Source organism: Mirounga angustirostris, unplaced genomic scaffold (assembly GCF_029215605.1).
Source record: "Mirounga angustirostris isolate CCGP_5_RB_7025 unplaced genomic scaffold, mMirAng1.0.hap1 SCAF_2, whole genome shotgun sequence".
NCBI lineage: Eukaryota > Metazoa > Chordata > Mammalia > Carnivora > Phocidae > Mirounga > Mirounga angustirostris.
The window spans coordinates 61926878-61941883 of record NW_026991710.1 but is presented as its reverse complement, the minus strand read 5'-3'; positions in this window follow the sequence as shown (position 1 = coordinate 61941883).

The following is a 15006-nucleotide window of genomic DNA, read 5'->3' as shown; positions in this document are numbered from 1 at the left end:
TTCATTCATGATTTTGTTGATTTGGGTCATTTCTCTTTTCTTTTTGATAAGTCTGGCCAGGGGTTTATCAATCTTGTTAATTCTTTCAAAGAACCAGCTCCTAGTTTCGTTTATCTTTTCTACTGTTCTTTTAGTTTCTATTTCATTGATTTCTGCTCTGATCTTTATTATTTCTCTTCTCCTGCTGGGTTTAGGCTTTATTTGCTGTTCTTTCTCCAGCTCCTTTAGGTGTAGGGTTAGGTTGTGTTTTTGAGACCTTTCTTGTTTCTTGAGAAAGGCTTGTATAGCTATATACTTTCCTCTTAGGACTGCCTTTGCTGCATCCCAAAGATTTTGAACAGTTGTGTTTTCATGTTCATTGGTTTCCATGTATTTTTTTAATTCTTCTTTTATTTCCTAGTTGACCCATTCATTCTTCAGTAGGATGCTCTTTAGGCTCCATGTATTTGAGTTCTTTCCAACTTTTCTCTTGTGACTGAATTCTAGTTTCAAAGCATTGTGGTCTGAAAATAAGCAGGGAATGATCCCAATCTTTTGGTACCAGTTGAGACCTGATTTATGACCTAGGATGTGATCTATTCTGGAGAATGTTCCATGGGCACTAGAGAAGAATGTGTATTCCGTTGCTTTGGGTTGGAATGTTCTGAATATGTCTGTGACCTAGGATGTGATCTATTCTGGAGAATGTTCCATGGGGACTAGAGAAGAATGTGTATCCGTTGCTTTGGGATGGAATGTTCTGAATATGTCTGTGAATATATCTGAATATGTATGTGTATTCCATTGCTTTGGGATGCAATGTTCTGAATATGTCTGTCAATATGTCCAGTGTGTCATTTAAAGTCTTTATTTCCTTGTTGATCTTTTGCTTAGGCGATCTGTCCATGTCAGTGAGGGGGGTGTTAAAGTCCCCCACTATTATTGTATTGTTGTTGATGTGTTTCTTTGCTTTTGTTATTAATTGCCTTCTATAATTGGCTGCTCCCATGTTAGGGGCATAGATATTTACAATTGTTCGATCTTCTTGTTGGATAGACCCTTTAAGTAGGATAGAGTGTCCTTCCTCATCTCTTATTACAGTCTTTGGTTTAAAATCTAATTTGTCTGATATAAGGATTGCCACCCCAGCTTTCTTTTGGTGTCCATTAGCATGGTAAATGGTTTTCCACCCCCTCACTTTCAATCTGGGGGTGTCTTTGGTTCTAAAATGAGTCTCTTGCAGACAGCATATCGATGGGTCTTGTTTTTTAATCCAGTCTGATAGCCTGTGTCATGGGCAAAGTTATTTTTAACTAAAATATTTCCCTTTCTATTCAGTCAGAAATAATTCTTCACTTGACACTAAGAGAAAATAACATAAAATTTGTTAGACATGGAACAGAATCTAAGCAAGTTGAGTAGCCTAATGTATACACACAAAGTAAACATAGCTCACTGTAATCCTATCAAGTCACAATCCATTGATTGTTACCAATGAGATTGATGTCAAATTACAAAGCACAGAATGAAGAGAGGGAAATCGGAGGAGGAGACGAACCATGAAAGACTATGGACTCTGAGAAACAAACTGAGGGTTCTAGAGGGGAGAAGCGTGGTGGGATGTGTTAGCCTGGTGATGGGTATTAGAGAGGGCACATTCTGCATGGAGCACTGGTTGTTATACGCAAACAATGAATCATGGAACACTACAGCAAAAACTAATGATGTAATCTATGGTGATTAACATAACATAATAATAATTAAAAAAAGGCTAAAGAGTCAAAACTGAAAAAAAAAAAAGCACAGAGGAAGCTCAGTGCACCTCTGATTTAAAGCAGCAGGGACATCCCAACAACTCACTTGGCTGGAATCAGTTACTGAGATTGTCATTCCAAGAAAAGACAATGGAGAAAATAAAAGTGGGAATAGTCCAACCATGCAATTATTTGCATTCTGCCATTTAAATTTTGTTGTCTAATAGTTATTTGGTAATGAAAGCTGAAAAACTTATAGAAACAAATGTTTAGGCAACATAAATGTTTATGCCTCCTTAATTAACAGATAAGAATATCTGTGTGATAGACATTGGGGATACAGAAAAAAATAAGACAGTTTCTGAACTCAAGGAACTAATAAGGGAGGTAAACACATGAGCAGAACCCAAGAGAAGGAGACTGTAGAAGTGAGGATATGCTTATCAGGAAAGTCTTGTTTTCTAAAAACAGTAACACTTGATTAGAGTAAAAAAAAAGAATGGAAATTAAGGAACTGGAAAAAGGGTAGTTTTTTAGGCAGAGGAAATTCACATTTGGGAAAAGAGCAGGCCCTTTGGTGTGGCAGGAGCAAATAATACAAATGGAGGTGTGACAAGAAGTGATGTCAAAATCACTGAACTCAGACCCCAAAGGCCTTGTAGGGCATGTTATGGAGCTTGGGCATGATCCCATAGACAAGGGTGAGATAGGCTGTGGCTTTTGTGCCACTTGAGGCAGGCTAGGTATTATTTGCCCTTTCTCTTCTATTCAAGAATGTTTTTGAAACAAGGGAGGGTGTGATCCTGTTCAAAATTATTGTTAGATTTATTAACCAAGCAAGAGTAAATGGCTGGAGATTTTAATTATTTATCTTATTAATAAGATAGTTGCTCACAACATAGGCTATGAGTGCGCATTTGAGGTGAGAGTGGTACTGTTGGTGAAAAGGCATTAAAGGGATTTCATGGGGGAAAGAAGTGATAAGGTCAGAGTAGTTCTGTATTATCCTCTATGTTAATTCTTATAAATCATGTTTCCCAGGATGATTCTGAGCAAGGTTGTAAAGGTAAAACTGGTCAGGGGTCTCTTCTCCCAACACCAAATAGTGATGACTCTGAGCAATCTTACCCTACTTCCCACTACACCAGGGCTGACTTTCCTTGCTCTCAATTTTCTTCTTCCCTGTCTCACCCAGGAGCACATAGGTTTTTCATCTACTTGCCTTTTGACAAGAGAATGAAAGTTTCCATTCTTAATAAATCCACTAGGCAATCGTAGTAACCTCCACTCTGCAAAAGACCTCCACTTTGTAAAGGACAACCCCTTAACTCAAATAAGACATCTCTGATATTAGGTTATCAGTCACCAAGGCTGCCTAGTCAGGGAATATTATGTTGTAGAAGTGGGGTTGGCATAGCTGGGGGCAGGGTGTCTTTCCTTGGGACCTCAAAAATCACCAGAGCCAATCATCACTAGTGTGAGCCTCTAGCCTTGGAGCTGTTGAATGTTTATGTACTCAGACAGTTTCTCTTCCTCCTGCAGACTCAGAGCCTGTTGACCATCTCTGTGTATGAGTAGTAGGCTTTGAGCCAGTAAAATGCTAAAGAGTGCTATTTAGGCATTCACATGTGCCAGATGATGTGCTTTTATGCATGGTGAACAACTGATCTGATAAAATGTCCTCTGGAAGCATCCAGAGAGGGCCATGATTGGATCAAGCAGAGGGTGGACAGGAAATGTGGAGGCAGTGGCTGTATAGAATGAGATAAATGACACACACTAAGAGCTCTGATAAAAATATCCTCATGGGAAAGGGCATTTGACCATATATTTCTCTTCTTTGCTATTCAAGAATGTGGGATGGTAGATGGTAGGATTAAACTATATTTAGAATCCAGATCTTTAGAGATGTGATATGCACTAAAGTGAATGGAATGGAATGGATGACTGACATTCTTGAAAAACTCCTAACTTGCATGTCACTGAATTTTAAAGAATAAATTTTTTTTTAAAGTTTTATCTATTTAAGGTGAGGATAACACACAGCTACTTGGAATCACAAATCCATAAAAAGCTCACTGCTTTATGTGCCATATTTTGGACTCTAGATGGAAAAAGCCTTGAAATTCTGATGTATTATGACATTTGGGGATTTTTGCACTCCGTTTCTAAGTTACACAATGTAACACTATTAAGAATCATTCATCAAAGTAAAGGTACCCTAGGGACCACCAACTAGCAGTGAACTCTCTCTTGACCATTAGTTATGATTGCTAGTATTTGCTCCATTTTAAATTTTTTAACCCCACAGTGTTCCAAATAGTACCAGTTATCACAGGACTCAAAAAATAAGAAACGAAAGGAAGCTGATTACAAGCTTTTCTCTTGTTTGGCAACAAATAAGCTTCAGACAATTTATAAGCAAGGTTGTCTTTTAATGCACTAAATAGAGTAGCTTTTGAAGGGGGATACAAAGATGTTTATATTGGTTAGCTTACTGGTTCATCCTAGTTTGCCTGACCCTGTGTAGTTCTAATAACTAATCTAATGAAATCTTTTTTTTTTTTTGTACCAGACTCAGTTTATGCATCTTTCCAGACCTGCTCAGCTCCACTCCAACCTTTTTCAATGGCGCCTGCCACAATAGCCTCAACTGCAAAAACCATCATTTGTCTCATTCTCTCCCAGAACATCCTCTTCTATGGTGTTATCATAGCCATAGCTATGGCAGCTCCACTGCAAATTTGGTTTTAGCAGGTCCATGGAAATTCTGGGTTACCCAGCAAGTTCCTGCAGTTGCCAAATAACATAATCCATATGTAGGTGAACTATTGTTCCATAGGAAAATTTTTACCAAAAAAAAAAAAAAAAGAAGAAGAAGAAAGAAAACCAAGAAACAGGCTCTTAACTATAGAGAACAAACTGATCGTTACCAGAGGGGATGTGAGTGGGGGGATGGATGAATAGGTGATGAGCATTAAGGAGTGCACTTGTGATGAACATCACATGTAAGTGTTGAGTCACTAAATTCTACACATGAAATTAATATTACGTTGTATGTTAACTAAGTGGAATTTAAATAAAAACTTAATTAAAAAAAGAAGATGGAAGGGAGCTAACAAATTCAACATCCTTCCTCCTGATCCACTACCCAGAGGTTTCCAAGACCCAGTGGCACCCTTCATATGAACTTTTCAGAGATGTCCCTTGTGTCCAAGCAACCCCTTGTGTATTTTTATGAAGTTATAGTTTGCTTTGTAATGTATCACCTTGTGCTTCTTTCCCTATTTCCCTGCTTCACTTCCCTTTCTCTCTTCCCGCCCTGGGATTACAAACTCTAACCCCAAGTTTGCATGTAAGCTTTGCCTCAGACTCTGTTTTCTAGGGCTAAGGTATTTATACTTTCTGTGTTCACCTTTAGTTTGAACTAAATACAATTTATTAATTAATTTATTTTGATGATCAACTTTTTATCCCTGGATTTATTCAAGATAGGAATGGAGAGGACACCCAGTGCATGGTATTGGGGAAGGGATAGTTCAAATCCTTTGGGTATTTAGATCTTAGTTAAAGCCATACACTTCCAAAGGCACTGCTTTTCAAATCCTAAATGTGATGTGGTAGCTTGAGGGAAAACAAGCCCAGTGTTCTCTTTCAGGATGCAATAGGGTCCTTCCCTTTGAGATACAGTCACTACTGGTTTCTTCCTACATATTAAGAACAGAAGCCTCAATTAGGGAAACCCTGGGGGAGGCTGATAAATTTTAATGGAAGAAATTATAAATCTTCCCTTCTTTCACAAATGCATGCACCCAATCAAGAGGTACAGTTTCAATTTCAATAATCAATCAATAGATACAACCCACATAAACAACAGTTCTTTGGAGTTCTCAATAATTTAAAAGAATGTAAGGGAATCCTGAGACCAACAAAGTAATAGATATCTCCAGAGCCCAGCACAACCTGGAACAAAGAAAAGTCCAGTAGTAGAGACTTCTGGTGCCTGTGTTATAGCTACTTACTGCATCCTAGTTAACCACTGTTTTATGGTGCTTTGCAGTTTGCAAATAACTGATAAAGAGGCAGATATATTGAGTTACCATACATAACTATGCTTGTATATAATTATTTTTCTTATAAAATTAAGGAATTACTTTGGGAGCTTAAGACTTTAACATTTGTATTTCTTTTTTTTTTTTTAATTTTATTCTTACGTTAATCCCCATACATTACATCATTAGTTTTAGATGAAGTGTTCCATGATTCATTATTTGTGCACAACACCCAGTGCTCCATGCAGAATGTGCCCTCCTCAATACCCACAACCAGGCTAACCCATCCTCCCACCCCCCTCCCCTCTAGAACCCTCAGTTTGTTTTTCAGAGTCTATCGTCTCTCATGGTTCGTCTACCCCTCCGATTTCCCCCGCTTCATTCTTCCCCTCCCGCTACCTTCTTCTTCTTCTTCTTTTTTTTCTTAACATATATTGCATTATTTGTTTCAGAGGTACAGATCTGAGATTCAACAGTCTTGCACAATTCACAGCACTTACCAGAGCACACACCCTCCCCAGTGTCCATCACCCAGTCACCCCATCCCTCCCACCCCACCCCCCACTCCAACAACACTCAATTTGTTTCCTGCGATTAAGAATTCCTCATATCAGTGAGATCATATGATACATGTCTTTCTCTGTTTGACTTATTTCATTCAACATGATACCCTCCAGTTCCATCCACGCCGTTGCAAATGGCAAGATCTCATTCCTTTTGATGGCTGCATAATATTCCATTGTATATATATACCACCTCTTCTTTATCCATTCATCTGTCGATGGACATCTTGGCTCTTTCCACAGTTTGGCTATTGTGGACATTGCTGCTATAAAAATCAGAGTGCACGTAGCCCTTCGGATCCCTACTTTTGTATCTTTGGGGTAAATACCCAGTAGTGCAATTGCTGGATCATAGGGTAGCTCTATTTTCAACTTTTTGAGGAACCTCCATACAGTTTTCCAGAGCGACTGCACCAGCTTGCATTCCCACCAAGAGTGTAGGAGGGTTCCCCTTTCTCCGCATCCCCGCCAACATCTGTCGTTTCCTGACTTGTTAATTTTAGCCATTCTGACTGGTGTGAGGTGGTATCTCATTGAGGTTTTGATTTGGATTTCCCTGATGCTGAGCGATATTGAGCACTTTTTCATGTGTCTGTTGGCCATTTGGATGTCTTCTTTGGAAAAATGTCTGTTCATGTCTTCTGCCCATTTCTTGATTGGATTCTTTGTTCTTTGGGTGTTGAGTTTGATGCGTTCTTTATAGATTTTGGATACTAGCCCTTTATCTGACATGTCATTTGCAAATATCTTCTCCCATTCTGTCGGTTGTTTTTTGGTTTTGTTGACTGTTTCCTTTGCTTTGCAAAAGCTTTTTATCTTGATGAAGTCCCAATAGTTCATTTTTGCCCTTGCTTCCCTTGCCTTTGGCGATGTTTCTAGGAAGAAGTTGCTTCGGCTGAGGTCAAAGAGGTTGCTGCCTGTGTTCTCCTTTAGGATTTTAATGGACTCCTGTATCACATTGAGGTCTTTCAACCATTTGGAGTCTATTTTTGTGTGTGGTGTAAGGAAATGGTCCAGTTTCATTCTTCTGCATGTGGCTATCCAATTTTCCCAACACCATTTGTTGAAGAGACTGTCTTTGTTCCATTGGACATTCTTTCCTGCTTTGTCGAAGATTAGTTGACCATAGAGTTGAGGGTCCATTTCTGGGCTCTCTATTCTGTTCCATTGATCTATGTGTCTGTTTTTGTGCCAGTACCATGCTGTCTTGATGATGACAGCTTTGTAATAGAGCTTGAAGTCTGGAATTGTGATGCCGCCGGCTTTGCTTTTCTTTTTCAAAATTCCTCTGGCTATGCGGGGTCTTTTCTGGTTCCATACAAATTTTAGGATTATTTGTTCCATTTCTTTGAAAAAAGTGGATGGTATTTTGATGGGGATTGCATTGAATGTGTAGATTGCTCTAGGTAGCATTGACATCTTCACAATATTTGTTCTTCCAATACATGAGCATGGAACGTTTTTCCATTTCTTTGTGTCTTCCTCAATTTCTTTCATGAGTATTTTATAGTTTTCTGAGTACAGATCCTTTGTCTCTTTGGTTAGATTTATTCCTAGGTATCTTATGGTTTTGGGTGCAATTGTAAATGGGATCAACTCCTTAATTTCTCTTTCTTCTGTCTTGTTGTTGGTGTATAGGAATGCCACTGATTTCTGTGCATTGATTTTATATCCTGTCACTTTACTGAATTCCTGTATGAGTTCTAGCAGTTTTGGGGTGGAGTTTTTTGGGTTTTCCACATAAAGTATCATATCATCTGCAAAGAGTGAGAGTTTGACTTCTTCTTTGCCAATTTGGATGCCTTTGATTTCTTTTTGTTGTCTGATGGCTGTGGCTAGGACTTCCAATACTATGTTGAATAGCAGTGGTGATAGTGGACATCCCTGCCACGTTCCTGACCTTAGGGGGAAAGCTTTCAGTTTTTCCCCATTGAGAATAATATTTGCTGTAGGTTTTTCATAGATGGCTTTTATGATATTGAGGTATGTACCCTCTATCCCTATACTCTGAAGAGTTTTGATCAAGAAAGGATGCTGTACTTTGTCAAATGCTTTTTCTGCATCTATTGAGAGGATCATATGATTCTTGTTCTTTCTTTTGTTAATGTATTGTATCACATTGATTGATTTGTGGATGTTGAACCAACCTTGCAGCCCAGGGATAAATCCCACTTGGTCATGGTGAATAATCCTTTTAATGTACTGTAGGATCCTATTGGCTAGTAGTTTGGTGAGAATTTTTGCATCCATGTTCATCAGGGATATTGGTCTGTAGTTCTCCTTTTTGATGGGGTCTTTGTCTGGTTTTGGGATCAAGGTAATGCTGGCCTCATAAAATGAGTTTGGAAGTTTTCCTTCCGTTTCTATTTTTTGGAACAGTTTCAGAAGAATAGGTATTAATTCTTCTTGAAATATTTGGTAGAATTCCCTGGGAAGCCATCTGGCCCTGGGCTTTTGTTTGTTGGGAGATTTTTGATGACTGCTTCAATTTCCTTAGTGGTTATAGGTCTGTTCAGGTTTTCTATTTCATCCTGGTTCAGTTTTGGTAGTTGATACATCTCTAGGAAGGCATCCATCTCTTCCAGGTTATCTAATTTGCTGGCATAGAGTTGCTCATAATATGTTCTTAGAATTGTTTGTATTTCTTTGGTGTTGGTTGTGATCTCTCCTCTTTCATTCATGATTTTGTTGATTTGGGTCATTTCTCTTTTCTTTTTGATAAGTCTGGCCAGGGGTTTATCAATCTTGTTAATTCTTTCAAAGAACCAGCTCCTAGTTTCTTTGATCTCTTCTACTGTTCTTTTAGTTTCTACTTCATTGATTTCTGCTCTGATCTTTATTATTTCTCTTCTCCTGCTGGGTTTAGGCTTTATTTGCTGTTCTTTCTCCAGCTCCTTTAGGTGTAGGGTTAGGTTGTGTACTTGAGACCTTTCTTGTTTCTTGAGAAAGGCTTGTATTGCTATATACTTTCCTCTTAGGACTGCCTTTGCTGCATCCCAAAGATTTTGAACAGTTGTGTTTTCATTTTCATTGGTTTCCATGTATTTTTTTAATTCTTCTTTAATTTCCTGGTTGACCCATTCATTCTTCAGTAGGATGCTCTTTAGGCTCCATGTATTTGAGTTCTTTCCGACTTTCCTCTTGTGATTGAGTTCTAGTTTCAAAGCATTGTGGTCTGAAAATAGGCAGGGAATGATCCCAATCTTTTGGTACCGGTTGAGACCTGATTTATGATCTAGGATGTGATGTATTCTGGAGAGTGTTCCATGGGCACTAGAGAAGAATGTGTATTCCGTTGCCTTGGGGTGGAATGTTCTGAATATGTCTGTGAAGTCCATTTGGTCCAGTGTGTCATTTAAAGTCTTTATTTCCTTGTTGATCTTTTGCTTAGACGATCTGTCCATTTCAGTGAGGGGGGTGTTAAAGTCCCCACTATTATTGTATTGTTGTTGATGTGTTTCTTTGCTTTTGTTATTAATTGCCTTATATAACTGGCTGCTTCCATGTTAGGGGCATAGATATTTATAATTATTAGATATTCTTGTTGGATAGACCCTTTAAGTAGGATATAGTGTCCTTCCTCATCTCTTATTACAGTCTTTGGTTTAAAATCTAATTTGTCTGATATAAGGATTGCCACCCCAGCTTTCTTTTGGTGTCCATTAGCATGGTAAATGGTTTTCCACCCCCTCACTTTCAATCCGGGGGTGTCTTTGCATCTAAAATGAGTCTCTTGCAGACAGCATATTGATGGGTTTTGTTTTTTTACTCAATCTGATAGCCTGTGTCTTTTGATTGGGGCATTTAGCCTATTTACATTCAGGGTAACTATTGAAAGATAGGAATTTAGTGCCATTGTATTGTCTGTAAGGTGACTGTTACTGTATATTGTCTGTGTTCCTTTCTGGTCTATGTTGCTTGTAGAGTCTCTCTTTGCTTAGGGGACCCCTTTCAAGATTTCCTGTAGGGCTGGTTTTGTGTTTGCAAATTCCTTTAGTTTTTGTTTGTCCTGGAAGCTTTTTATCTCTCCTTCAATTTTCAATGACAGCCTAGCTGGATAGAGTATTCTTGGCTGCATATTTTTCTCATTTAGTGCTCTGAATATATCCTGCCAGTCCTTTCTGGCCTGCCAGGTCTCTGTGGATAGGTCTGTTGCCAGTCTAATGTTTCTACCCTTGTAGGTTACATATCTCTTCTCCCGAGCTGCTTTCAGGATTTTCTCTTTGTCTATGAGTCTCGTAAGTTTTACTATTAGATGTCGGGGAGTTGACCTATTTTTATTGATTTTGAGAGGGGTTCTCTGTGCTTCCTGGATTTTCATGCCTGTTTCTTTCCCCAAATTAGGGAAGTTCTCTGCTATAATTTGCTCCATTATACCTTCTGGCCCTCTCTCTCTTTCTTCTTCTTCTGGGATCCCAATTATTCTAATGTTGTTTCGTCTTATGGTATCACTTATCTCTCGAATTCTGCCCTCATGATCCAGTAGTTGTTTATCTCTCTTTTTCTCAGCTTCTTTATTTTCCAGCATTTCATCTTCTATATTACTGATTCTCTCTTCTGCCTCATTTATTCTAGCACTTAGCGCCCCCATTTTTGATTGCACCTCATTAATAGCCTTTTTGATTTCTACTTGGTTGGATTTTAGCCCTTTTACTTCTCCAGAAAGGGTTTCTCTAATAACTTCCATATTTTTTTCAAGCCCAGCTAGTATCTTTAAAGTGATGATTCTGAACTCTAGATCTGACATCGTACTAATGTCCGTATTGAGTAGGTCCCTGGCAGTCGGTACTACCTCTTGTTCTTTTTGTTGAGGTGATTTTTTTCCGTCTCGTCATTTTGTGCAGAGGAGAATAGATTAATGAGAGAACAAAATGCTAGCAGAGTAACCACGTCCCCAGAAAATATACTTTAAACGAGTCAGAAAAGACCTGAAGCAGTGGGATAAGAAAGGGAAAGAGAGAAAAAAGAAAAAGAAAAAAAGGAAAAAGAAAAAGATAAAGATAAAAACAAATACAAACAAAACAAATCAACAACAACAAAAGAAAAACCAGAATGTGATCAAATATCATCTATATGGTATATAGATCAGTGCCACACACTAGATTTGGGGTGTATTTTGGTCTTTTAGAAGAAAGTGCAACCCAAAATTTTAAAGAAAGAAAAACTTATATATGTACAAAAATAAGGGTTGATATGATGAAGGGATGGAATATGACTGTAAAAATGGAAATTATAAAAAATTTTATAAAAGGAATTGATAAGAAGTTGTTTGAAAAAAGAAAGAGGAGGATTTAAAAAAAGAAAAAAGAAAAAGAGAAAAAAAAAGGGAGAGGATGTGATCAGGCAGGGGAATAGAAAACACCATATACTAGAGATTTAGGGTATATTTTAATCTGTTAGAAGAAACTATCTCAAAATTTTAAAGAGAGAACAACTTATATATATATGCCAAAAATATGGGTAACTACTATGAAGGGATAGAATATGACTCTAAAAATGAAAAATAAAAATGTTTTTTTTTAAAAAAAGGGATTGATAAGATGTTGTTTGAAAAAGGGAAAAAGAAAAATTCAAAAAGAAATAAAAAGACAAAAAAGACAGTTAAAAAAATTAACTTTAAAAGACTAAAGAATCATGGTAAAAAAGCCGTGAATTCTATGTGCAGTATTCCCCTAGCACTGGAGTTCTGCCGTTCTCATTGATCGGTAAACTTGGTCTTGGCCGGCTGTTCTCGCTGATCTTCTGGGGAGGGGCCTGTTGCCGTGGTTTCCAAATGTCTCTGCCGGAGGCGGAATTGCCCCGCCCTTGCCCCCTCCCGGCTAAGTAATCTGCTCGGGTTTGCTCTCCGGGGCTTTTGTTCCCTGCGAGCTTTCCGTACAGCTTTGGAGGCGGAGTGAAAATGGCGGCCTCCCAATCTCCGCCCCGGAGGAGCCGAGAACTCGGGGCCCCGCTTCCCAGTGAGCCCCCAGAGAAAAGCCGTCAGTCACTCCCGTCTCCCCGGTTTCCGGCCACACCCCGTGCTCACCCGGCCTGCGACCGCACGTTTCTGTCTCTGGCACCCGACCCCGGGTGGAGTCTCCAAACCCATCAGATCCTTGCGGTGCACTCCCGCGCAGCTCCTCCCGGGGGAGGAAGGTGAGTCTCCCCGGATCCGCCGCTTGTTGGGTCCCTGCTGGAGGAGCAGGGCCCGACTGTGCCGCGGATCACGGTTTATGGCCACCCCGAGCTGAGAGCCCGCGCCTGGGCTCCGCCTCTGCAGCCGGCTTCCCTACTCCGATACCTGGGAGCTCTGCTGCACTCAGGCACCCCTGGTCTTTCTGTGACCCCGAGGGTCCTGAGACCACACTGTCCCAGAGGGTTCCACCCCCCGCTTAGCCACCAGAGTGACGTCCCTCAGTGGAGCAGACTTTTAAAAGTTCCGATTTTCTGCTCCCTGGTTCTATCACTTGCCAGAAGCGGCCGACGGAGGCCCCTCCCCCGCCGTCTATCCTCCCGAATATCACCGCGGATTCACTTCTCCGCACGTCCTACCTTCCAGAAAGTGGTCGCTTTTCTGATGAGAGAGTTGTTGCTCTTCTTTTCTTCGATATCCTGTTGGGTTTGTAGGTGTTCAGAATGGTTTGATCCCTATCCAGCTGAATTCCTGAGAGGAGACGAAATCCAGGTCTCCTACTCCTCCGCCATCTTGCTCCGCCCCCCAACATTTGTATTTCTAACCTTCTCTACTCTAAGACTTCAATGTTCTTGATGCTATTTTTTTCATAAATGTGCCACACTTGAGCTCCATGACACACTGAACTGAAAGAGCATATGTACTATATCTATACTGAAAAATTTGGTGTTTGGAGAGCAATGAAGAGAATACTCAGACTGGCATTTGAGACTCTAGTTCCACTTATGGGTATAATTTTAAACACTTCCCCACACAAATATTTTTTCCCTATAACTAGGTTAAAAGAATGGTACTTCAATATTTGATATGAATAATACCTAATTTTTATTTTTTCCTTTAAAAAAATTTTTATGTACCATGAATGAAGTCAAATAGCACTAAAAGTTTACAGCAATAAAGTATACCACATGCTGAAACCATTAGTATATAAATCTGGCTAAGATGTGGGACTCTAAGGATATGTGGTATTAATTTTATTTAGCTAGATGCTTCATAGAAATTGTCACTAGAATATAGTACTTTCCATTTTTTTTAAATTTAAATTCAATTAGCCAACATATAGTACATATCCAGTTTTTGATGTAGTGTTCAATGATTCATCAGCTGCATACACCATCCAGTGCTCATCACATCACATGCCCTCCTTAATGCCCATTACCCAGTTACCCCATGCCCCCACCCATCTCCCTTTCCGCAACCCTGTTTGTTTCCCAGAGTCAGGAGTCTTTCATGGTTTGTCTCCCTGTCTGATTTCTTCCCATTCAGTTTCCCCTCCCTTTCCCTATGATCCCCTGTGCTATTCCTTATATTCCACATATGAGTGAAACCATATATAACTATCTTTCTCTGATTGACTTATTTCACTTAGCATATTACCCTTCAGTTCCGTGCATGTCTATGTAAATGGTAGGTATTCATCCATTCTGATGGCTGAGTAATAGTCCATTGTATATATGAACCACATCTTTCTTATCCATTCATCTGTTGAAGGGCATCTTGGCTCCTTCCACAGTTTGGCTATTGTGGACATTGCTGCTATGAACATTGGGGTGCAGGTGCCCCTTCTTTTCACTATATCTATATCTTTGGGGTAAATACCTAGTAGTGCAATTGCTGGATCATAGGGTAGCTCTATTTTTAACTTCTTGAGGAACTTCCATACTGTTTTCCAGAGTGGCTCTACCAGTTTGCATTCCCACCAACCGTGTAAGAGGGTTCCCCTTTCTCCACATCCTCACCAACATTTGTTGTTCCCTGTCTTGTTACGTTTAGCCATTCTGACTGGTGTAAGGTGGTATCTCATTGTGGTTTTGATTTGGATTTCCCTGATGTCAAATGATGTGGAGCATTTTTTCATGTGTCTTTTGGTCATTTGTATGTCTTCTTTGGAGAAGTGTCTGTTCATGTCTTCCGCCCATTTCTTAACTGGATTATTTGTTCTTTGGGTGTTGAGTTTGATAATTTCTTTATGGATTTGGATACTAGCCCTTTATCTGATATGTCATTTGCAAATATCTTCTCCCATTCTGTAGGTTGCCTTTTGGTTTTGTTGACTGTTTCCTTTGCTGTGCAGAAGCTTTTTATCTTGATGAAGTCCCAAAAGTTCATTTTTGCTTTTGTTTCCCTTGCCTTTAGAGATGTGTCTTGAAAGAAGCTGCTGTGGCCGAGGTTGAAGAGGTTGCTGCCTATGTTCTCCTCTAGGATTTTGATGGATTCCTGTCTCACATTTAGGTCTTTCATCCATTTTGAGTTTATCTTTGTGTATCATGTAAGAAAATGGTCCAGTTTCATTCTTCTGAATGTGGCTGTTCAATTTTCCCAGCACCATTTATTGAAGAGACTGTCTTTTTTTCTGTTGGATATTCTTTCCTGCTTTGTCAAAAATTAATTGAACATAGAGTTGAGGGTCCATTTCTGGGCTATTCTGTTCCATTGATCTATGTGTCTGTTTTTGTGATAGTACCATACTGTCTTGATGGTCACAG